Source organism: Aotus nancymaae, unplaced genomic scaffold (assembly GCF_030222135.1).
Source record: "Aotus nancymaae isolate 86718 unplaced genomic scaffold, 86718_ANA_hifiasm-v0.15.2.pri h1tg000029l, whole genome shotgun sequence".
Lineage (NCBI taxonomy): Eukaryota > Metazoa > Chordata > Mammalia > Primates > Aotidae > Aotus > Aotus nancymaae.
The window spans coordinates 2,999,707-3,026,082 of record NW_026988442.1 but is presented as its reverse complement, the minus strand read 5'-3'; the positions used below and the strand labels follow the sequence as shown (position 1 = coordinate 3,026,082).

The following is a 26,376-nucleotide window of genomic DNA, read 5'->3' as shown; positions in this document are numbered from 1 at the left end:
AATTGGCTCATCTGACCTTGAGGCCCCCACCCAGGAACTGACTCTGCACAAGAGGACAGCTTCAATTCCCTATGAGTTCATCTCCAACCCAGCCAATCAGCACTCTCCACTCACTGGCCTTCCTTCACCCACCAAAGTATCCCAAAAAATTCTGTTCCCTGAATGCTCAGGGAGACTGATTTACGTCATAATAAAACTCCAGTCTCTTGCACAACGGGCTCTGCATAAATTACTCTTTTTATTTTATCTTATTTTATTTTATTCTTGAGACAGAGTCCCACTCTGTCACCCAGGCTGGAGTGCAGTGATCTCAGCTCACTGCAACCTCTGTCTTTCCGGTTCCAGCAATTCTCCTGTTTCAACCTCCTCGGTAGCTGGGATTACAGGTGTGTGCCACCACGCTAGGCTAATTTTTGTGTGTTTAAGTAGAGATGGGGTTTTGCTGTTGGCCAGGCCGTTCTCGAACTCCTGACCTCAAGAGATCCACCCACCTCAGCTTCCCAAGAAATTACTCTTTTTCTATTGCAATTCCCTTGTCTTCGTAAATCTCTCTCTAGGCAGCAGGCAAGGTGAACCCATTGGGCAGTTACAGGACTTGTCATGGGAAGCTACAGAGACACAAAAAAGGAATGTTGCAGCCATTTAGGTTCTCAGATGACTGCAACTACATACAGTGAACAGGACATAGACTCAGATTCGCCTTGCTTCCTGTCCACTTTCAAATCCCAACTATCTAACCTGCCTACCATTTGTATGAGCTATCTACTATTCCTAAAAGTTTTTGCAGCTCAAATCAGTCAGTGTTCAATTTCGGTTGCTTGCAACTAAATACCCTGACTGATACAGTGTACCAATCAAATTAAAAGTCATTTGATTTTTATTTAGTTTATAAAGAACAAAAGGTTTATTTGGCTCATGATTCTTTTATTTGGAATGTACAAGATTGGTAATTTACATCTGGCTAGGGTCTCAGGCTGTTTCTACTTTTGCTGGAAGGTGAAGGGGCAATGGTGGGTACAGAGAGAGAGAGAGGAAGCAAGGGCTAACATGCATTTGATTTTGGAGGGAAGAAAAATCATCTTTTTCCCTCTCCCCTCCTAGGTTTTCTGGCTGAGGCTCTATTGATTCGACTGACAAAAGTCAGATTAACAGAGAAAAACAAACAGAAGGTTATTAACATATGTATCAGGCATACACCTGGGAGCACTCAGTAACTCTGGGTGATTAGAAGAACAATAAATTTATAGAGAAGTGATAAGGCAAAGGAAAAGGACTTTGAGTTTTTAGGGGTGGCAAATTGTGGGAAGGCAAATTTATGGGAAAACTAATAATAGATATGAGTTTGTTTTAGCAACGTTTGTCACCTGTATTTCTCTGGTACCATCTAAGGTGTCAGAAGAACTTCTGGTCTTCCTAGTAGAGATGGGAGGGGAGACACCTTTAAAAATTAATGTTCTACAAATAGGGTAAAGCCAAATAATTTTCTTCTATCTGCTATTTCTCAATGGCCTTCAGTTCAAAATAATTCTTATTCCAAAGTGGTATATTTTGGGGTGGCATATTCTGATACCTTTCAATTTTAAATGAATGTTTCCTGGTGTTTTTGTTTATATTGAACCTTGAACATCAGACCATCATTCTGGCTTATATGGAAAAATATAATTAATAACCGAACACCAGCAGAAGATAGATCGCTTGAAGCCTTGAGCTTATTTATTGGCAGAATTAGCTGATTTAATTGATGGTGCATTCAGTGATTAAGAAGAGCAAAACATAAACATTTCCAGATTCATGGTCACTCTGGCTTTGTATAATCCTTGGAAAAAAATGCTTGGAAAGCTGAGGCTTAAAGTGCTGGGATACTTCTGAAGTTTTGATGATAAATTTTTTTGTGTGATTTGTATGAAGTTAGGCATCAGTAACTGTGTTTAGTCATTCTCATCCACTCAGGAAATTTGTCTGGGAGGAAAAAGCAGTGAGCCATGTTGAGCTAGTGAGAGAATTTTCCAAGTTTGAGAATGTCAACAAAGTAAAATTGTTCATGAGCACTCAGCAATAAAATAGTCTTGTACACGAATTTACCATATTTAATTTCTATTCCCCAAATGATTAGGCGTTTAATTTTTTTTCTAAAACTAAAGAGTCTGTATTAACCACCTTGACCCAATTGATATTTATAGACCGTCTTACCCAATAACTGCAAGACACATATTCTTTTCAAGTGCAAGCCGTGGGAACAGCAGATTCCCAAGGATAGACCAAGTGCTGGGGCGTAGAAAACCTCTCATTTCAACTGGCTGAATCCTACTGGGTATGTTCCCTGCACATGATGGAGTTAGATTAATAACATATGGTGAAAAACTTCAAATCTTTGGAAATGAACACACTTATAAATAACCCATGGCTCATGGGTCTTAATATCACAGAGGGCATTTAAAAATATTTCTAACAGAATGATAAAAATAAAGGAAAGGAATTCAAGTGGAAGAATTTTCTAGCATCATATCTCAAGATAATAACAATGATTAAAATATACCTAAGATTTGCATAGCACTTCACAGTTTACATATATTCTGACATTTTATCTTAACCACTGTAGAGATGATATTAATATACATGGATGTCACCCTAGCCCAGAGCAGTACATTAAACATCTCTACACTTTGAAGGAATGACTAAGAGGCCTGTCAGGCTGCTGGTCAACCCCCTGGGAGGGTGATCTTGCCCTTCTACACTGACTTCCAGCCTTGCCCTATGTTCTACCCCATTGGTCCTCCCCGTTTCTGTGCCTGAGCCTGTTCTGTTACTTCCCTTGCAATGCATAATAATATTCAAGAACATTTGTGCATGAACTTGTATGTCTACCTAGCTGTTGAATCATTTAAACCAAGATTAGCTATCCCTACCCACTCCTTCTCAGTAAAGAGGCTAGCACACAGCCAGGCCTTCTCTGTGCAAGTCCGATGTTTCTTCTTAACAGGAAAACCTTGCTATTCAAACACATTTTGTACTGGGAAATTTAATTCCACTTAAAGTGGTGACCAGAATTTCATAGGAAGTAGTAAAAAATGATTTAATATTGAAATAAGCCTGAAATATGAAAGAGAAAAAAATTATGAATTTAAATCTACTTTATTTTATATATATTTTTAAAAATTGGGTTGAAACAATAGTTTTACACTAGTTCTAGACCAGACAGTGAGTAAATCAAATGCTGACTTTTGTGTATAAGTAGTATATGTGGAATTATGAACCTATACAGATGATACAACATTTTTCAAGTCACAAATGATTTCTGTAGCATAATCATAAAAAGGGCAAATTTTTAAAAATAAGTTTGAAGGCTTTGTTTCCTTTCCCAATGGTTCCTTTTAACTTTTGATATTTAAATTATTCAACTCTAAAGTACATATTTGATCAAAATTCTGGTCTCATTTTTCTTCTTCACTTATTAATCCTTTCAACTTTGCCTTTATCAGATTTGAGGGGAGAGTTGGAAAATATGGTTCAAAAAGTTCACCAATATCATGTTTATTAACAGCATAAAATCTAGCATCTTTTACAAGACGTATAATTTTCTGGCCAGGTGTGGTAGTTCACTTCTGTAATCCCAGTATTTTGGGAGGCTGCGGCAGGTGGACTACCTGAGGTCAGGAGTTTGAGACCAGCCTGGTCAACATGGCAAAACCCCATCTCAACTAAGAATACAAAAATTAGCCAGGCTTGGTGGTGCGGGCCTATAATCCCAGCTACTTGGGAGACTGAGATAGGAGAATCGTTTGAACCCAGGAGGCAGACGTTGCAATGAGTAGAGACTGTGCCATTACACTCCAGCCTGGCAACAGAACAAGACTCCATTTAAAAAAAAAAAAGAAAAAGATTTATAATTGTCTTTTGCAATTGTTTGTAATATATTTACATTATACTGTTAAATGTAATCTATCAGATGATTAAGAATGGAATATAATGTTAAGTATAGAGAAATATTTGATTTCAAATTAATTTTATATATGTTCATAGTGACCTCTATAACAGTAGGTAGATGAATCATTAATATTCAGAAAACAAAGATCTCTTCCCTCTTCAGAGCAACTACCTCAACAAGAAACACTCAATCTAGAAGAAAAGTGTATTTTAATTAAATCTTATTTTATTAAATGAGTGCCATTTTAGGAGTTATGCAGGGAAACATGTTATAGCTAAAACTGCTTGTTCTCCTCTTTTTCTTGGACACACAGCTTAACTACCCTTCCCAGTCCTCTTGCAATTTGGTGGAACCATGTGAGAAGTTCTCCCAATGGGATGTGAGCAGAGTGATGTAGGTCACTTCCAGGCTAAGGTAGAGAACTGTGAATATCACCCATGTGGTCTTGCCTTCCTATCTGACACCCAAATGCAAAGGATCTGGTAGACGACTCCAAGACCCTAGGGAATGGTGGTTCTCTCTCTTAAGAAATAAATCTCTAATAGGTTAAGACATTGAGATTTTAGAGATTTTGTTACAGCTTGGTATAACAAGGTAGTTTTGTTAATCCATCTTGAATAGCAACTTGGGTAAGTTCATACACAGAATTATTGGGTCTATGTAGGATTACTGCTAAATGGGCTAAATTTGTTCTGGAATTTGAAAGATTTTGAGCAGTTACAATAACTCCATTGAACAAACATTTATTGAGTACTTATTCTATGTTTAGCAGTACACTGAACATTGCAGAGGGTATCTGGAGAGGAGACACTGGAAGGGAAGGATAAATTGTTATCGAATCCCGCTTCTCACCGCGTCACCACCAACGTGTCTTTCCTGGACCATTGCTGGTACCTACTCACTGCTCTTCCCAAAACCATGCCAGCCTACATGTGATCCATCTTCTAAATCACACCACAGTGATTTTTCCAAAGTTCAAATCTGATCATGCAATACTCACTTTAAAATCCTTAAGAGTTCATCCACCCCCAACTCCTCCTTTGCTTTTGAGATAAAGTCCAATCCTCATCATGATTGACAAGGGCCTTCCTTCATGAGCTGGCCTCTCTTTGCCTCTCCAGCCTCACTTCTTGTGACTCTCTAGCCGCTTGGCTGTGTACTCCAGTTGGATCAGGAGCCACACCTCTGCATGTTCTATTCACCCTGTCCACATTCTTCTGCCTTACTGCCCCCTTTACCAGAGGAATTCTTTCAGATCTCAGTGTGGAATTGTCTGTGTCACATGCCCCTCCCATGTGTCCCATTACATGCAGTGTCTTTCATTTGTCCCCTATTGGCACCATATCATCATTTATAGAGTTGTCTGTGTCTTCTACCATTTTTTTTTTTTTTTGACGGAGTCTCACTTCCTTGCCCAGGATGCAAACTCTGCTTCCGGATTCAAGTGATTCTCTTGCCTCAACCTCCCAAGTAGCTGGGATTACAGGAGTCTGCCACCATGCCTGGCTAATTTGTGTATTTTTAGTAGACATGGGGTTTCAACATGTTGGCCAGGCTGGTCTCAAACTCCTGACCTCAAGGGATTCGCCTGCCTCACCCTCCCAAAGTGCTGAAATTACAGGCATGAGCCACCGTGAGCAGACATCTCCTACCATTTTATGAATTTCTTTAAAGTACGATGATTAGCTACTCTTTTGCCTTTAAAATAGGTTATGGTAGCATAGTCTTGTCATAGACATCCTATCTGACAAATATGTGTTAAGCATTTGAGACTGAGAGATGATGATCTAGCTAGGCGCTAAATGCACTCAGAAGCATCCTTATAAAACAAAGGTAGAGGGAGATTACCCTCCCACAGAGGAAAAAACACTGTGCAGACAGATCAGAGGCAGATCTGAAGGTGCTGGTCTTGAAGATGAAATGATGCCACCACAAACTAAAGAATGCCAGCAGCCACCAGAAGGTGGAAGAGGGGAGGAATTGATTTCCTTCCTCCAGCCTCTGTAGGGAGTGCAGTCCTGCCAGCATCTTGACTTTTGTACCAGTGCTACTGATTTAAGACTTTGGTCCCACAGAACTGTGAGAAATAAATTTTTGTTGCTTTAGGTCACCATGTTTCTGATAATTTGTTATAGCGGCCATAGGAAATTAACACAAGGCAGTAAAAAAAAAAAAGCTCTATGTTTTCTTAGTTATGAGCAAAAGATTCAGGCAAGAGGTGACATTCGAATTTTGCCTTGAGGCCGATTAGTTAAGATTTTGTTAATTTGGAAGTTAAAGAACATTCCAGGCAAGGTCAGACAGCTTTTACACTAGCAAAAGTTTAAAATTTTGAAGGAGAATAAGAATATTGTTTAGGGAAAAACTCAAACTGTGTTTTTCCTTTACACCTACACCACTGCCACCACCACCACCATCAACAGAGAAGACTGACCAGATTGGGGGTGGGATTGTTTTCCCACACACCAGCTGGGTGTCCGCCAATTCAATCCCATTACCAAGTACCTGCCTCCCCTCCTGCCTCCCTCCCCTGTGGCAAACACCAGTCACAAGTCCTGGCCTCCGGAATGTCCAAGAAACTTCGAGTTGAGGTTTTCACCACTCACTCTCCAGGTTCAATTAATTTGCTGGAGTGGCTCTGAGAATTCAGGAAAACATTTATGGACATGTATCGTTTATTCTAAAGAATATTGCAAAGGATACAAATGAAGAGATGTGTAAGGCGAGCTATGGGAGAAGGGGTGTGGACCTTCCATGCCCTCCCTGGGCACACCACCCTCCAGGACCCAATCTCCATATGTTCAGCTATCCCGAAGCTCCAGGAATTTAGTCCTCTTGGGTTTTTATGGAAGTTTCATGATGATAGGGAAGGACCCTCTCTGAGGAGGATCGGAAGATCCCCCAAAGACCCACAATCGGAAAAGCAAAGGAAGATTAGAGTTCTGCTTTGGGGCAGCTGAAAGGAGGGCAAGAGGACTCAGATTCTGTTTCCTGAGGCCTGCCCCCAAGATTAAACACACCTAACATTATAACAAAAGACTGGGCTAGAGGAGTTCTAAGCCAGGAACCCTAGGCAAAAACCTAAAGATAGATAGAATATATATATATATATATAACATATACAAATTACAGTAATGCCAGCTGCTATAACAAATAAACCCAACATTTCGGTAACTTAACACTGTAAAAGTTTATTTGGCTCTCATCCAAAGTCCAGTGTAAGTGTCTAATGACTGTGGGAGTTCCACACAGTCATTCAGGGGCTCATGCTGATGGAGGCTCTGCCATTTCCAACAGGTGGCTTTGAAGGTTGCCCAGGATGTTGACATTTAGATGGTGCACAAAGAAAGAGTGTGGAGAATCACACATGGGAAATCAGTATGGACAAGACCTGAATATGGCCCACATGACTTTTGTGAATATTCCATTGGCTACATTTCACTCAGGTGATCACACATAACTTCAAAGGAGCCTGGAAAAACCTAGGCCATCTGTAGCCCACAAGAAAGAGGAAATCGATTGCTGAATATTTAGCTATCTCTTTTGGTTTTCAAAAATTTGTTTTGTTCTTTTTCTCATGCTCCCTACGTAAGGGAGACAAATCAAAGCTCCAACCAGTCATTACATTCAGCTCAATTACAAGATCACAGGTGATGGGAGAGACTATTCTACCCCCATGTGGCTCATGATAGTCCAAAGACCTATAATCTAAAAAGATAAATTATCTGCAAACCTTCTCAATACACAATACACAGTGATCCAGTAGAGACCAAAGAAACCTCCCATTCATAAAAGAGAATATTGCGAGATGCTCAACTAGCAAATTGTGCAAAATCCTGCTACACACACATTATGAACACCTCCCCCCATGCGTACTCTGGGGTTGTGGGGACCTCCTTGCTAGACCCTGATTCTAGCAAGAAGCAACTTCCTTCTTCATTTTCCCCATGCCCCAGATCTCCCCTTAAGGAGTCTCTTTGTCCATAAACCTCTGTGGCCGTATCTGGGGAGCACAGTAGAGACTATACCTTCCTTGGGGGATACACAGTTTTCACAGCCAGATTCTAGCTGCAAATTTCAGATCCCTGATGGTTGTATTGTGGTATTCTGGTTTCATTCATTCTCAACACATTTATTAGGCATGCACTCTGTATGAAGCTCCATCTGGGTACTGGGCACAGTGATTTAAGAAGACAAACAAGGTCCCTCTTTTCATGTATCTTACATTTTAGGGAAGCAAACAGACTATGAGTTGTTTTAAAGTTCAAATAATCCAAACGTTTTCAGTCCTGGCTCACGGTTTCTTTGGCAATGCAAGCACTTCAAAAATGTAGTACACTCACGTCATTACATAGTTCTGATCCTAAACATAGTTCTCAAATCTGTTTTTGTTAGTTTGTGTTCTAGGCCCAACATCTTTCTTTTTAGCTAAGGGCAACTACTTTGAAGACATATGGAACAGACTCAGGTAGTAAGAAGGTCAAGGCAGTTTATCTGATCTTTGTATTTGGCTGAATAACTTTGTTCAGTTATGAAAATTTCCTGGAACATTGTCAATCAAAGTTCTTTCAGTTTCGTCTACCACTATGTGACAGTCCAATCCCATAATAGGGATCCTTCTGATTTCCTTTGATATTGCCTTGAAAACCAGCCGTTTCTTGGCTAAGCCTATTGCAATCTTCTAATATCTTGCTAAACGCCATCTGTAGTGTCCAAAATGCTGACTTTTCCATTCACTTTCCCCAGAGCAGTGGTTCGCAGAATTAGGTCCCCAGACCACCAGCATCTGTACCGCCTAGAAAGCTGTTAGAAATGAAAATCCAGCCAGGTGTGGTGGCTCAAGCCTGTAACCCCAACACTTTGGGAGGCTAAGACGGGTGTACCACTTGAGCTCAAGAGTTTGAGACCAGTGTGGATAACATAGTGAGACTTCCCTATCTCTACAAAACAAATACAAAAATTAGCCAGGTACAGTGGTACACACCTGTCATCCCAGCTACTTGGGAGGCTGAGGCAGGAGAATCACTTGAGCCTGAGAGGCGGAGGTTGCAGTGAGCCGAGATCGCACCATTGCACTCCAGCCTGGGCGATGGGAGTAAAAAGGAAAAGAAAAAAGAGAGCGAAATGAAAATCCACAGCCCAGACCCATTGAATCAGACACTTAGGGTGTGGTGCCCAGGAATTTGTGCATTTACAAGCCTTCTAGATGAGTCTCATGCATACTAATGCTAAGAACCATGGCTCCAGAGCAGGGAGTGTAGGTTTGTGGGTAGAATAACACAAAGACATACAAAGAAAGAGGGGCAACCAACAATTAGGTTAAGGTGATTATTTTCAGACATTGAGAAAGTCAGTATGGTTTTTCCCCTGAACAAATTTTTAGGTAACGATTACAGGCCCTTTAAAGATAACCCTATTTTTCTCACTTTTTACCTTTTATGTAGGTTCAGAGGTACACGTGCAGGTTTGTTACACAGGTAAACTTGTGTCGTGGGGATCTGTGGTACAGATTATTTCATCACCCAGGTATTAAGCCTAGTACCGATTAGTTATTTTTCCTGATCATCTCCCTCTTCCTACCTTGTACTCTCTGATAGGCCCCAGGGAGAGTTGTTCCTTTCTATGTGTTCATATGTTCTCATCATTTAGCTCCCACTTGTAAGTGGTGGCATTTGGTTTTCTGCTCCTGTGTTAGTTTGCTGAGGATAGTGGCCTCCAGCTCCATCTGCGTCCCTGCAGAAGACATGATCTCATTCTTTTTTATGGCTGCATAATATTCCACAGTTTATATGCACTATATTTTCTTTATCCAGTCTATCATTAGTGGGCATTTAGGTTGATTCCATGACTTTGTTATTGTGAATGGTGCTGCAATGAACATACCTGTGCATGTGTCTTTATAATAGAACAATTTATATTTCTTTGGGTATATTCAGCAATGAGATTGCTGGGTCAAATGATAGCCCTGTCTTTAAAATGTTGAGGAATCACCACACTGTCTTCCACAATGATTGAACTAATTTACACTCTCATCAACAATGTATAAGCATTCCTTTTTCTCCACACTCTCACCAGCATCTGTTATTTTTGTCTTTTTATTATAATAGCCATGCTGACTGGTGTGAGATGGTATCTCATTGTGGTTTTGATTTACATTTCTCTCTCTCTCTCCTTCTTTTTTTTTTTGAGATGGAGTTTTGTTCTGTCCCCCAGCCTGGAGTACAGTGGTGTGATATCTTGGCTCACTATGACCCCTTCCTCCTGGGTTCAAGCAATTCTCCTACCTCAGTCTTCTGAGTAGCTGGGATTACAAGCATGCGCCACTACACCTGACTAATTTTTGTATTTTTAATAGAGATGTGGTTTCACCATGTTAGCAGGTCTCAAACTCCTGACCTAAGGGTGATCTGCCCATTTCAGCCTCTCAAAGTGCGGGGATTACAAGCATGAGCCACCATGCCCAGCTTGCATTTGTCTAATGATCAATGATGCTAATCTTTTCTTCCTATGATTTTTGGCCACATGTCTGTCTTCTTTTGAAAAATGTCTGTTCATGTCCATTGCCCATGGTTCATGATCCTTTTTAGTGTTTTTTTTTTCTTGTAAATTTGTTTAAGTTCCTTATAGATGCTAGATAATAGACCCTTTTATTGGATAAAATTTTATTGGATAGTTTATTGGATAGTTTGCAAGAATTTTCTCTTTGTGTAGGCTGTTTACTCTGTTGATAGTTTCTTTTGTTGTGCAGAAGCTCTTAATTAGATTCCATTTGTCAATTTTTGCTTTCCTTGGAATTGCTTTTGGCATCTTTATCATGAAATCTTTGTCCATGCCTATGTCCTGAATGGTATTGCCTAGATAACCCTGTTTTTCTATGGTTGTACATGCAGTTGTCATCAGTGTTGTCACCACAGGTGATGTTGTTGCATTGTTGTCTTTATCTACAGAGGACTCCTATTGCCTTTGGAGATCGGTTCCTTCTTAATTCTATGAGGTCCCAGGTGTACTGTCAATCATAGAGTTTCAAGCCTTTGGTTTCAAGAGAAGGAACACAACTCAGACCCAGTTGAATCTGGTCATCTGTCCCTGAGACATTAGCAATTATCATGGCCAAAAACATGTGACTCAAATACAGTCACTTAGAATCCAATCGGGCCAATGAATATGAATGACCTTGGCACCAAAGGCCACAGTTGTCCACTCATCTGTCCACAGGCTGAGCACAAGGTCAACCTGGCTCTTCATAGTACCCTGTATTATCCAGAGAAAGAAAAATTGGGTGTTATAACATACAAAGCTCCATATTTCAATCCCTTAACACAAACAAAAGTTATTTCTTGGCGTGTAACACCCAAGGTGGATGTTTCTGGACAGCAGGCAGTCTTCCACACAATCATTCAGGGACCTAGGCTCCTTCCATCTTATGCCTTCAACATCTCCTCAGCCTCAGTTTTCAGCCTGATCCCCTACATTTATCCAGCACATAGGGAAAAATAGAGGGAGGGAGCATGTGAATGATTGGGTGTGGGAAGTACTTGTGGGCCAGACCTGGAAGTCACTTGTCACTTCCATCCACATCTCATTGTTCAGAACACAGTCATGTGGTTACATCAAACTGCAAGAAAGGTTGGGAAAGAGGTCTGAATACGTGCCAGGGGGCAAAAGAAAAAGATATTTATTAACCCATAGCAGTCTATGCCATATATCCCACTCATGGTGATTGGTTCCAGTAGTGGACATGTGATCTAAGGCAGCCAATCAGAGTTCTTCCCTGGGATTTACCTATGCTAAAATGAATTATAAGAAGTCATAGTTCTAAGGTTATTAGCTAGCATCAGCCTGAAATTGTCTATCCAACACTGTTCCCTTCCACTCCATCCACAGACTAAGAGAATAAGCCCAAGACATAGAGAGAACCAATGCCAAAGAACTGAGTGAGGCATGATCACTTCGTTTTGAGTTCTGCATCAACCATCTTACAGGTTAGGTCCAAACTCACCCTTTGTAGTGACCCAAGCCAATGAGGTCTCTCTTTGCTCAAGCAAATTTGAGTTGAGTCCCGACATAGATAGCTTTGGTCAACCGTTTGACTCCTTTACTGATGTAGCTTAGCATTAACTGGAAATTCTTCTGTATCTCTGCTATAGAGAGAAGGAAGACAGATTTCCTTCAGTATGAAGCAAGTAAGTCTTTCTCATTCTCTTTTTTTTTCACTTTGCTTTATGGTTTAAAAACACATGCATTCGCAGTACAGATAAATCCAAATAGAAAATGGAAACATAAGAAACTTGGTTTTAAGAAATTACTGTCTACCTTGTCATTAAGGCTTTTACAACATTTTTCTGCTGTTGACAATTTTGGTGTCCCACTCAGACACCCAGTTGATATAAATTTTGGCCACTCACAGTTCACAGATGTACCCTTCTCTGGAGAGCTGCTTTGGCTGTGGGAGCCACCTTACCTGGAATGGCCTGGGAAGTGGTGGCTTCTCCTAGAAACAGCCCCCAGTCAGTGGCCAATACGGTGATTTTTTAAAAAGCCTAGTCCTCTTGCTTCAAGGGAGGACAACACTGTGGTGCTGCTCTTGCTCCAGAGCTCACTGCAGGAACAGGCTGAGGCTACCCTTTAGCTGAAGTGAGCCTATCTAGCTTCTTTCTGGTGCTGTCTGAGTTGTTCCTGAGGACATCTCAGATTTTGCCTCTATGGAATCCTAGCTAAGGCATCATCGTTAGCTCCTTCATACTCCATATTCATCTTTTCATTTTTATTCCCACTGAAACTACTCTCAGCATTCTATCTCTTGCAGTGAGAGTTAGCTAGAGTTAGCTCTAGCTTTTCCTGTATAGAAGAGTCAGTTTTAGCATTTTACATCCCTACTAAAAATGCTTTTGAAGAACTTGGCGGCTGGGCGTGGTGGCTCATGGCTGTAATCCCAACACTTTGGGAGGCTGAGATGGCTGGATCACTTGAGCCCAGGAATTTGAGACCAGCCTGGCCAATATGGCAAAATCCTGCCTCTACAAAAATTTAAAAAATTAGCCAGACATGGTGGTGTGCACTTGTAGACCCAGCTAGTCAGGATGCTAAGGTGGGAAGATCACTTGAGCTTAGGAGGTCAAGGCTACAGTGAGCCATGCTTACATCAGCCTGTGAAACATAGGGAGACCCTGTCTTAAACACACACAGACACACACACACACACACACACACACACACACACGGCTCTGCTTAAAGGTTTTTGTAAAGCCCTCCTGAATATTCACTTCTATCTCCTACACATCCCTAGTTCTTTAAGCAATCTGCTTTGACCCTCACAACATTCTGCTTTTACAAGTACTTAGCCTTTTGCAAGCCTGTCTTATTGAGAAGAGTTTGTGTACCTTTCATCCATGTGTACCTAAAGTGTTTTTCATAATTTCCCCCTCAGGATGCACACCAATAAATGCACTGGTGAGGATACCTTAGCTACAGCCTTAGAGCCCTTTAAATGCCCCCTGCTTGGCTGGGCTTGGTGACTCATGCCTGTAATCCTACCCCTCTGGGAAGCTAAGGTGGGAGAATTACTTGAGGCCAGGAGTTGGAAACCAGCCTGGGAAACATAGCGGGATGCTGTCTCTACGAAATATTTCAAAATGAGCCAGGCATGGTGACACATACCTATAGTCCCACCTAGCTACTTGCGAGGCTGAAGCAGGAGGACCACTTGAGCCCAGGAGTTTGAGGCTGCAGATAATGCACTGCACTCCAGCCTGGACAACAGAGTGAGACACTGTTTCTATAAATAAATAAATAAGCAAATTCCCCAGGCTCATGGCAGGGCTGGCACAAGATCCCAGAGCAGAGCAGAAGGACCAGGAGAGATTAATTCACCCCAAGTGACTGTGGAGATTGTGGAAGCAAAAGGGAGAGGGAAAGGGGTAAATTAGAGGCCCAGACTTGCATGAGCGTAACAATATGTTCACGAACAGAGAAGGCTTTGATTGTATGGGAAGATGGGAGGCAGGTCTTCTCCTGGGCCAATCAGATGGCAGGAATGTGGTGGTGAAAGGTGCGGCTGCTGGTGTATGAATTATATGGTCAGAATACATTAAGGTCCCAGTCAGGATAAGGTTCTAGATAAAAGGCACCATGATCTCAATGCAGGTGTGGCCAGCTGGAGGAAGGAGGTACTGGCATGGCTCCCTATCTTATTTTCTCATGTGTTTTTAAGGTCCAATACAAGGCAGGAGACAATTGCCCATGAGAGGATGTCATTCTGGGTTGTAACTCATAAAAGGAAGCATATGTCATTAGTGTGTATAACTTTTACTTGTGTCTGAACTTCCCTTTGCCCTGACAACCAGAGGAACTTGGTCCCTCCTGCATATTCCTAGTAGTGATTAATCAGGGCACTGGCATTTTGGACACATGGGCTGGACAATTTGGCATCGCTTTATAAAATCCTATCTTGACTCAGAAGTATAATATTTCTTCACAGCCGTGCCTTTGATTGTAAGTTACATCATTACATTATTTTATGTACAGTAGCCCCCTTATTCATGGTTTCAGTTACCTATGATAAACCATGGTCCAAAAAAATTAAAGGAAAAATTCCAGATATAAAAATGTATAAGTTTTAAATTTCATACCACTTTGAGTAGTGTGATGCAATTTCTGCCTCTCCCATTCCATCGTGCCCGAGACATGAATTGTTTCTTTGTCCAGCGTATCCACACTGTGTGTGCTACCCACCCATTGGTCACTTAGAAGCCGTCTCAATGATCACATCAGCTGTGGAGGTATCACAATGCTTTTGTTCAGGTCACCCTTATTTTACTTAATAATGACCTGAAAGCACAAGAGTAGTGAGGCTGGCATATTGTTATAATTGTTCTAGTTTATTGCTACTTATTGTTTTTAATCTCTTACCGTGCCTGATTTATAAATTAAACTTTATCATAGGCATGTATGTTTGGAAAACAACATAGTATATATAGAATTCAGTATTATCCGTGACTTCAGGGGTTTTGGAACATATCCAGTGTGGATAAGCAGGAATTACTGCACCCTTAAGGGAAAAGAAATGTGGGCAGTGAGACTTTAAGACGTCATTGGTTGTTAGTGCATTCTAATTTCACAGATATTAAAATGTGACTATATATATATATATTTCTTACAACTAACGTAATGCAGAAATATCTCGACTTTGGTTAAAAACTCTGGCTTTGGAAAGTAATTTTGATTCAAGTTTCAAATTTTGGCTCTGTCATTTATTATTGAGTGATCTTGCAAAATTTACTTCAGTTTTCAGGATGAAATAGAAAATTGAGAGCCTTTAAAACCACAGAGCCATTGAGCGTATTGGATGAGTCAGTACAGGCAGGGTGCTCGTCATGGTGGACGGCACATATTAAGAGAGGGTGAAGATGTTTTGATTGCCAATCCAACAGCCTTTCTTTTCTTTCTTCCTCATTAACAGAATGCCAATGTTATCTACCTCCCTCAGAGGAACGGCCTGTTAAAAAGGCCAGGATTCTCCTAAATCCAGAGGGAGAAATGATAATTTGTCTAAGTGAATCTGAGTTGTCTATCTCTTGTCAAGTGATTGGTTTAGATACTAGTATGTGATGTAATTCTGGCCAATGGGATATGATAGGAAGTGTCCTGTGAGGACTTCAATAAAGGGATGCATGACGGGAATATTCTGGAAGTTGTCATCTGCATAAGATTGCCATCTTGGTGCTATGAAGGTGCAACACTACCATGATGACAGAACAGAAACAAAGAAGCCCTTGGATTCTTGGGAGATACTAATGAACCACTGGGAACCACACCTGTAATCCCCTTTCTCTAGACTTCTTGCACAATAAGTAATTAAATACATCATTAAAGCAACTTTAGTTGAATATTATATTATGCGTAGCAAAAAAGGCTTGAAAATTGATGCAGTGGTTAGTGCCTATGAGCTCATAACTGTTTCTCTACTGTTGTTGGTGTGTACTTTACCATCTGTTCCTAAGTTTCCTCATCTAACACAGATATGAAAGATAATAGCTTTTGAAAATTGTCAATAGGATGGATAAGATAAGGCATATAGAGAGCTTAGTCCATTGGCTAGCCTAAAGAAAGCATTTAATGAAGTGTAGCTTTTCCTCATAATATTATTTTATTGTTATAGTGTCACTATTTAGGACAATGTTGTGGATTGTATTATTTTTTCACAACCCTATCTTTGCTCCAGGGTCATGTCATGGTTCACTTTTAGCAGAGTATACTATTCTACAATCTACTGACTTTTGGCTTGTCCATGTGTCTTGCTTTGGTCAATGGAATGTGAGAAGGCATAATCTATACCATATCTGTCCAAAGGTTTTGAATGTGCTCATCTAGTTCCGCTTGCTCTCTTGTATTTCTGCCATTTGCCATGAGGTGAACATGTCCCAAGTAGTCTCTATTTCTTCATGCTGGGTCCTTGAATGAGAGGCATATGGAGAAAATTTAAACCCAATCTGTAGCCTGAAGCAGAACTGACTCAGCCAGCCTTCAGCTGATGGTCCAGCAAGCTGCAGGAAAGGAATCTCAAAAGAAATATAAATGTTCCTTTGAGTCACTGAGATTTGGGGACTGTTTTTTATATAGCTGTTATTGCCATGAAAAATAAAAATACCTGGATAATATAGCCAGAAAAAGAGAAAATACAAATAGAGCTTCAGAATCTTTGCCAAATTTATTGCATGGTCCAGGGAGACTTGTGACATCTGAGATAGGTCCTGAAACAGTAGAAGAGCTGATTAGACCAGTGGATTCTGGGTCCTGCTGATGATCTTCTAAGAGGTGAAAGACTCAGGCTACTAGAGAGAACTCCTCTTTGCATTGTTTAACTGACGTGTGTGGGCCAGATTCTTCCTATTTCATGTTTCTTCAGGGCTCCCACTAATGGTAATTGAGACACAGTTGGCTAAGATTGACTTGGGAGGAGGGAGAGAGTCTGGACACTGATCAGAGGCATCTTTTGACTAAGCTGTGTGGAACATAAATCACTCTGAGGGAAGTGAGTCTAAGAAACAGGAACTAGAGCCAGTACAGAGAATAGAAGGAAGTCAGAATAGAAGGAGAAACAGGAATGAAAGACTAGGGCAAAAAGAACCAAAGCTACAAAGCATGAGAAAGATAGTCAGAAGAGCAAGCAGCCAGATGCCCCAAAATCACACATTGGAAAAAATCCAGTGCTGAGAACTGAGTGGAGGTCAGTCCTGGAAAATAGGTAAGGCCTGGACTGCGGGGGTGGGTAGGGGGGAGGAGTGTTTGTCAGAGTCAAAGCCATGGCCCATTTGTTCTAAACCACTGGGGCTGGATAAAACCTACTTTTGAGTAAGCACTGGAGCCATGAAATTGGGTGGATGAATCATTAGTGTCCCAGGTGTTATAGGACAATGAGACTCTTCACTCTGGTTTTCTGGCTGGTACCCCTATGCCTCTAGAACTCAGTTTCAGAATTTCTCATCCTGGTTCTCAGAAAAACTAAGCCTTCCTTAAGCCTCAAAGTTGCAGTGGAGTCTATGCTTCCTGGCACTGCTGTCTGCTTGTCTGGATATTGCCTGTTGCTAGATCCCCTCCAGTCTGCCAGGACTCCCAGTCGCTTCCTCTTGCTGTGCCTTCTACACTGACCTTTGGAGGAGCTAAGCCCCTGACTTCCACCTACAACCAAGCCTTCCCATCCCACGCTCCACCTCCCACTTTGCTGTGGCTCACCCAGGAGCATCCACAACACAACGTTCAGCCTGTTCCTCAGTTTCTGACTGTTCCTCCCAGGTCTTGCTGTGCGCCACTGCCCAGTGTCTGCCACATATGCAGGCTTGAGAAATACCTATAGCCTCCTTGAGTGACCTTCTTTACTTAACTTTCTGATCCCTGAAATTATACTTTTATAGATATGGTCCTTTGGTTCACATTAAAATATAAATTCCCTGTGGGAGAGACCCTATTAAGCCTTGCAGGGAATTGCTAATTTACATCTTAATATGAATGAGGTTATTGGATTTTTTTCCCCCTTAAAGCAATATCTGATGGAGGTAGGGGAAATATAGAGACACTATAATCATCAGATAATGATTTAAAAGTGGCTAAGGAGACAGGGAAAGGAAACAAGAGAGGAAATTTGGGTTCATGGTTTTTTGTAAGGCATTTAGTGTGGATAATTGTTCCAGATGCTACTTTTGACCTTGATGAGTAAAGGGTTTTTTTGGTTTTGCTTTGTCTTGTTTGAAATTTTACTCTTACTGCATTATTTCTGTATGGAGTGATGCAAAGCAAAAGGATTAATGGTAACTATAAGCGCATCCTTAAGATGAAAATTGGTCCACATAAGGAAGATGCATAGGATGATGGATATAAATGAATCACAAAACTGTCTGACTATTGTGTAGGCTGTAGCTAAAGCAACCCAGGAAAGTAGATTTCTCTCAGGAGACTGATCTCTCTGCTGTGATATGACGGTGAGTATGGTCCTAAGTGTGCATTTTCAGAAACTCAGTTTTGCTGGCACATGCAATAGATCAGCCTCAAAGGATTGACTCAGAGTTCTCAAGTTCACCAGAGTAATGGGAGACCTTTCTAGCTTGCATAACATTTTATACACGGTCAGTTGCCTTTTTCTAGTTATCAGGATCATTGGGAAGCCAACTTAGTAGCAAGACGGCAGCCTGTTGGAAATGACTGGAGGGGAAGGCTTATCCTCACAGCTGCAGCTGAGTCCTTAGGGGCCAGGAACAACTTTCTCATTCTCAAAGCAATCCACAAGCTAGATATTTTCATTTTCTCCCTATTATAGATGAGTAAATGAGACTCCAAGAATTTATGTGTTTACCCCAGGTCACCAGGCTAGAAAGAGGCTGAGCTGGATTCAGACCCAGGTAAGTGAGTCAGTAAAACAAAACTGTGTGGTCTTGGGCTACATGGAAGAACTGAAGGAGGTAGCCATTATCACCATGTGGCTCCTGAGCACTTGAAACATGGCTGGTGTGACTAAAGAACTAAAGCTCAAATTATATTTATTTTTAATACATTTAATTTAAATAGTTATCTATAGCTAGTGACTTCTGCATTGGACGGGATACCTCTAGATGCCTGCTTAGAGAAATCTAAAAGTGGAGAGTGATTTGTTTTTTATAAGAAGCCTTTGTCATACAGCATCCATGAATATTAAGTATTATTGTTTGAACTTTTCAGATGAGATATTCAGAGAGATATTCAGAGGGAATAATTGATTTTGCCCAAGGTTTTACAGCTGGGAGAAGAATCTAGGTCAGAGATACCAAAATTCCAACTTTTCAAAGAATCTGGACTGCTCCATAATGCATACAACCATGCTCTTATAGTTGGACATTTAGGTTCATTTCAATTTATTTTTCAGAACTCATCTTTCACTGAAATGAATATTTTAGTATATAAGTCATTGTCCTTGCAACCAATTATATATTTTGAAGAGATTACTCTAAGTGAATTTACAGTGACAGAGTATATAAGTATTACAAACTATTTCCAGGAATATTTACACTTCCCTTAGCCAGGCTAGAGAGTGTTTGTTTCATCTGTGGTAAGTGTGGTCATTTAAGGACTCCTTTGCCAATTCAGTCAGTGAAAGATATTATCTTGTTTTCAATTTTTATGTTAATTACCATAAGTGAGGATGGACATTTTTCTATTTTGTCTGTAAATTAGCTGTTCCTGACCTTTTTTGAGACCATGACATTTTTTCCCTCTGAGGCCTCCTAGATAGATTATAGATCTTCAAAAGCAACAAACTGTCAGAAAAGTGTATTTGGGATAAATCAGACCTCTTCTTAGGCTGTTTCCCTTTTGAATTCAGAAGAATAACTTTTAAAAGGAGTCACTTTGGAAAGTTGCATGGCCACCTGCCCAAATGTGTAGGAACCATCAACAATTGTACTATTCCTAGGCTTCTAAGAACAAGAAAGTTCTTAAGAAACTTGTGGGTATACAAAATGAAAACCAAATAATAACAATAAATCAATGATCAGTGATTCTATGACAAAATGATTAAAAATGAGCTACCCTACACTTAACTGCTGGTGGGAATGCAAATTAAGTTTCCACAGTGGTATGGAAAACAGTATGGAGATTCCTTAAAGAATTAAAAGCTGAACTACCATTCCATCCAGCAATCCCACTACTGGGTATCTACTCAAAGGAAAAGAAGACATTATATGGAAGACACACATGTACATGCATGTTTATAGCAGCATGATTTGCAATTGCAAAGATATGGAACCAACCTAAGTGCTTATCAACCAATGACTGGATAAAGAAAATGTGGTACATATACACCATGGAATACTACTCAATACTACTCATAAAAAGGAACAAAATAATGTCTTTTGCAGCAACTTGGATGGATCTGGAGGTCATTATTCTAAGTGAAGTAACTCAGGAATGGAAAACCAGATACTGTATGTTCTCACTTATAAGTGGGGGCTAAGCTAGGAGGATACGAAGGCATAAGAATGATGTAATGGACTTTCCCCAAAGTCTATTTGGGGTGGGGGAAAGGCTGGGAGTGGGGTGAGGGATAAAAGACTACATATTGGGTAGAGTGTACCCTGCTTGGGTAACAGGTGCACTAAAATTTGAGAAATTACCACTAAAGAACTTATCCACATAACCAAAAACCACCTGTACTCCCCAAAACTATTGAAATCAAAATTTTTAAAAAATTAAATAAACTATCCTAGTCTATTTTGTAAACCAAGGAGTATCTCAGATAGGTCTCAATCAATTTAGAAATTTATTTTGCCAAGGTTAAGGACAATGCCTGAGAGAAAAAAAAACAGGGAATCACAGAAACTGTCTGTGGTCCATGCCTTTCTCCAAAGATGACTTTGAGGTCTTCAATACATAAAGGGGAAAAGTGGGCTGGAGGGGAAAGAGGGAGGGTATGGGCATCCACGTATTTCTAGAGAAAAAGAGCAGGTGGGGATATCATCAATTATGCATTTGTCTTTTGCTCAGTGAATGGGCACTTTAAGATACGGTGAACGGAGTAGCTACCTATAGAGATATTTTACCTGTAGCTATCTGCTTAGGAACAAAAGGAAAGGCAGTTTCTTTCATGACTCAACTTTCAGTTTAATTTTTTCCTTTTGGCATAGTGAATTGAGGTCCCGGGTTTTTATTTTCCTTCCACAATTAAATGTGTATTTTCCTTTCACAATTAAATGTAGATCCTTAACTCCTTAGCAGATTAACCTGGGGACAGAGAAATTTAGTAGCTTAAAAGATGCTGCCACTTGAAGAAGAATAAGACAGAAGTTAAAACAGCTCTAAAGTATGATTTGGCAGTAAAAAGAAATTCAAATTTTATAAAACGTCAGGAATAAATCACTATCTGAGTTACACCTATGCACTGAAATTTGATGATGATGATAGGTGTGGTATTAAGAGCCAATCAGTGAACCTTAAGTAATCATTATCTGGAAAATGAAAAGCAATGAGAAACTGGAAAAGTTAGTCTTTTTCTGTTTGCTTCTCAATCATATCAACATGAAATATTAGGTTGGGCCACTGCTTATCACCTTGCTCAAACTCGGATTCTTTAAGAAAAAATGCTGTCCGGCCGGGCACTGTGCCTCACACTTGTAATTCCAGCACTTTGGGAGGCCAAGGCGGGTGGATCACCTGAGGTCAGGAGTTCAAGACCAGCCTGGCCAACATGGTGGAACCCTGCTTCTACTAAAAATACGAAAATTAGCCAGGCGTGGTGGTGGGCACCTGTAATTCCAGTTACTCAGGAGACCTAGGTAGGAGAATCACTTGAACCCAGGAGGCGGAGGCTACAGTGAGCTGAGATCTCACCACTGCATTCCAGAGTGACAGAGCAAGACTCTGTCTCAAAGAAAAAAAAAAGAATAAATTCTATCTTTATTTAAAGATATTTCTTGTATTACATTTATCATGGGTTTATCTGAATTAATTTTTATTTTTTAATTACAGCAACAGTCCCCTTTTATCAGCAATTTCACTTTCTTCAGTTTCAGTTACCTTTGGTCAACTGCAAATTGAAAACATTACACTATTTTGGAGAGAGAAAGAGACAGAGGGACAGAAAGAGACCACATTCACTTAACTTTTATTGTAGTATATTTTTACAATTGTTCTATTTTATTATTAGTCTCTTAACAACAATCTGTGCCTAGTTTATAAATTAAACTTTTTCATAAGTATGTATGTCTAGAATAAAACCATAGCGTATATAGGGTTCAGTACTATCTGAGGTTTCAAATATTCATAGGGGGCTTGTAGTGGGGACTACTATATTGTATTAAAGCCTTAGTCATTTTGATTACTGAGTATATTTTTTGTGTCTCAGGCAAATGCCTCACTTGCCCGAGTCCTGGCCTTTTCCTGGGTGGGAAATAGTCCTTGATCAGCAACCTGTCTGTGGGATCTGTGACTGTGAACTGTGACCTATGAAGCTTCTTCCTACTTCATCATTCTTTTCAGCCACATCTGAAATTGGCATTTGGGAAAAGACTCTCTTCAGGTTGCTTTATACCTGAAATAGTCACAGGTTTATCTTTTCTTAGCAATTCTTCCCCCAAACCTAGCAAGCTTATGATCTAATTGCCTGCAATGACTAAAATGACTAAATGACTAAAATGAATGTCTTGGTTATGATTCTGAAGCCCTATTTGCTTCACTGACTTAGATGCCATGTCTCATTTTCAACTTAATGGGGCCTACCTGATGGGTATAGGAGTTCAGTAAGAAGGCTGCCTTGAATCATTTTATCCAACTGAAAAGTTTTACTCAAAACCATACCGCTAGGCCGGGCGCAGTGGCTCATGCCTGTAATTCCAGCTCTTTGGGAGGCCGAGGCGGGTGGATCACTTGAGGTCAGGAGTTAAAGACCAGCCTGGGCAACATGATGAAACCCTGTCTCTACTGAAAACACAAAAATTAGCTGGGTGAGGTGGCATGCACCTGTAATCCCAGCTACTCAGGAGGCTGAGGCATGAGAATCGATTGAACCCAGGAGGTGGAGGTTGTAGCGAGCCGAGATTACTGTGCCATTGCACTCCAGCCTGGGCGACAGAGTGAAACTCCATTTGAAAAACAACAACAAAAAACCATACCCTTAGTCTTTTCTTTGCCTTGAGGTCTTTTAATCAACTGAAAGTTTATCCTGCTATTTTGTTACATCAAGTTTTTTTTTTTTTTTGAGACAGAGTCTCACTTGGTCACCAGGCTGGAGTGCAGTGGCACAGTGGCGCCATCTCGGCTCACTGCAACCTCCACTTCCCGAGTTCAAGTGATTCTCTTGTCTTAGCCTCCCAAGTATCTGGGACTACAGGTGCGAAACACCACCGCCAGCTAATTTTTGTATTTTTAGTAGAAACTGGGTTTCATTATGTTGGCCAGGATGGTCTTGATCTCTTGACCTTATGATCCACCCACCTCAGCCTCCCAAAGTGCTAGGATTACAGGCATGAACCACCATGCTCGACCTATTTTTAGTTTTAATTCCATCTCTTTCTTTAGGAACTGGAAGCAGAGGGCTTTTCCAAAATTACAAGGTCCCGAATTTCTAGAATCTCTGTTTCCTCTCATTTTTACTTGCAAATTGGTGATTGTTTTCTGAGTTCATTGCTTTCTTGCAGCACCTGTGCCAACTGTAGTCGATTGCAATCAACTCCTGAAGTTTTCATCCTCTTCCTCCAGAGCTACCAGTTTATTAGGCACATATGACTCCTGGGTTCGGCAGACAATGACTGTGACAGATATTCGCATCCTAATCCCTGGAACCTGTGAATATGTTATTTTACATGGCAAAAGGGAATTAAGGCCAGGTGTGGTGGCTCACGCCTATAATCCCAGTACTTCGGGAGGCAGAGGCGGGTGGATCATCTGAGGTCAGGAGTTCAATACAAGCCTGGCCAACATGGTGAGATCTCGTCTCTACTAAAAATACAAAAGAAAATTAGCTGGGCGTGGTGGCACATGCCTGTAGTCCCAGCTATCTGGGAGACTGAGGCAGGAGAATCGCTTGAACCCAGGAGGTGGTGGTTGCAGTGAACCAAGATTGGCTACTGCACTCCAGCTTGGGTGAAAGAGCGAGACTGCAAAAAATAAAAATAAAAATAAAGGGTCGAGGAGGATTAAGGCTGTGGATGGATTAAGGTGGCTCATCAGCTAACCTTAAAATGGGGAAATTATCTAGGTGGTCCCAATCTAATGACATGAGTTATTTAAGAGCAGAGGCATAAAAGTCAAAGGGATTCCACACAGAAAAAGTAAGTCAGGGAAAACAGCATAGACTATACAGGTACACCTCAGAGTTACGTGTTTGACTCTAGACCAGCAGTCCCCAACCTTTTTGGCACCAGGGACTGGTTTTGTGAAAGACAGGTTTTCCTCGGACCTGGGACAGTGGCAGAGCTAGGGTGGTTTGGGGATGATTCAAGCACATAACATTTATTGTGCACTTGATTTCTATTATTATTACATAGTAATATAGAATGAAATAATTATACAACTCACCATAATGTAGAATCAGTGGGAGCCCTGAGCTTGTTTTCCTACAACTAGACAGTCCCGTTTGGGGGCAATGGAAGACAGTGACAGATCGTCAAGCATTAGATTCTCATAAGGAGTGCACATTAGAGAATCTAATGCTGCAGCTGATCTGACAAGAATTAGAGCTCAGGTGGTAATGCTCCTTTGCCTGCAACTCGCCTTTTGCTGTGCAGCCTCGTTCCTAATAGTTCCTAAGGTACCAACTGGTGGCCCCTGGGGTTGGGGACCCTAAAACAAATATCACAATAAAGTGAGTCACACAATTTTTAAAATTTCCCAGTGCACACAAAGGTTTGTACACAACACTGCAATCTATTAAGTTTGCAAAAGAATTATATTTGAAAAATGTACATACTTTAATTAAAAATGCTTCATTGGTAAAAATGCTAATGATTATCTCAGTCTTCAACGACCCATAATCTTTTTGCTGGTGGAGAGTCTTGCCTCAATGTTGATGGCTGCTGATTGATCAGGTTGGTGGTTGCTGAAGGAAGGTTGGGGTAGCTGTGACAATTTTAAAACATATGACAACAATGAAATTTGCCTCATTGATTGATTCTTCCTCTCACAAATGTTTTCTCTAAGGATGCAATGCTGTTTGATAGCATTTTACCCACAGTAAAATTTCCTTTAAAAATTGGAGTCAATCTGAAGGTTTAATATCCAGAATTTAATTTTTAAAAAATGGAGTCAATCCTCTCAACCAAGCCACTGCTTTATCAACTAACTTTATGGAATATTCTAAATCCTTTGTTGTCTTTCCAACAATGCTCGCAGCATCTTCATCTGCAGTAGATTTCATCTCAAGAAAATACTTTTTGTGTTCATCCATAAAAAGCAACTGCTTATCTCTTCAAGTTTCATCATGAGATTGCAGCAATTCAGTTACATCTTTGGGTACCACGTCTAATTCCAGCTCTCTTGCTGTTTCCACCAGATCTGCAGGGACTTCTTCCACAGAAGTCTTAAACCCCTCAAAGTCATCCATAAAGGTTGGAATGAATTTCTTCTAAACTCTTGTGAGTGTTGATATTTTTACCTCTTCCCATGAATCGCAAATGTCCTTAATGGCATCTAGAATGGCAAATCTTTTTCAAAAGGTTTTCAATTTACTTTGCCCATATTCATCAGAGGAATCACTAATTTTGGCAGCTGTAGCCTTACAAAATGTATTTCTTAAATAATAAGACTTGAAAGTTGAAACGATTCCTTGATCCATGGGCTGCAGGTTAGATGTTGTATTAGCAGGCATGAAAACGACATTAATCTCTTTGTACATCCCCATCAGAGCTCTTGGGTGACCAGGTACATTGTCAATGAGTAGTAGTATTTTGAGGGGAATCTTTTTCTCTGAACAGGAGGTCTCAAAAGTGGGCTTAAAATATCCAGTACACCATGCTATAAACAGATGTGCTGTTGTCTAGGTTTTGTTGTTTCATTTACAGAGCACAGTCAGAGATTTAACATAATTCTTAAAAGCCCTAGGCTTTTTTTTTTTTTTTTTTAAGACAGTCATGCTCTGTCACTCAGGTTGGAGTGCAGTGGCATGATTTCAGCTCATTGCAACCTCCGCCGCTCATTGCAACCTCCGCCTCCCGGGCTTAAGCAATTCTCATGCCTCAGCCTCCTGAGTAGCTGAGACTACAGGCACACCCAGCTAATTTTTGTATTTTTAATAGAGATGGGGTTTCGCCATGTTGGTTAGGCTGGTCTCAAACTCCTGACCTCAAGTGATCCACCCACTTCAGTTTCCCAAAGTTCTGGAATTACAGTGCTGAGCCACCATACCTGGCCTAGCCCTAGGAGTTTTGAAATGGTAAATGAACATTGACTTCAACTTAATGTCACCTGCTGCATTAACTTCAAACTTTCCTTTTGCA

At 40.6% G+C, this 26,376-nt stretch overlaps 1 long non-coding RNA gene across 1 annotated transcript; it reads left to right on the top strand.

The window, feature by feature from the left end:
- The first annotated feature begins 17,036 nt into the window (after positions 1–17,036).
- LOC135276922 (uncharacterized) lies at positions 17,037–25,505 on the top strand. Its single transcript, XR_010344469.1, has 3 exons — positions 17,037–17,168; positions 18,735–18,816; positions 25,434–25,505. It is a non-coding gene; the product is annotated as an uncharacterized LOC135276922 (long non-coding RNA).
- The last annotated feature ends 871 nt before the right edge of the window (positions 25,506–26,376 follow it).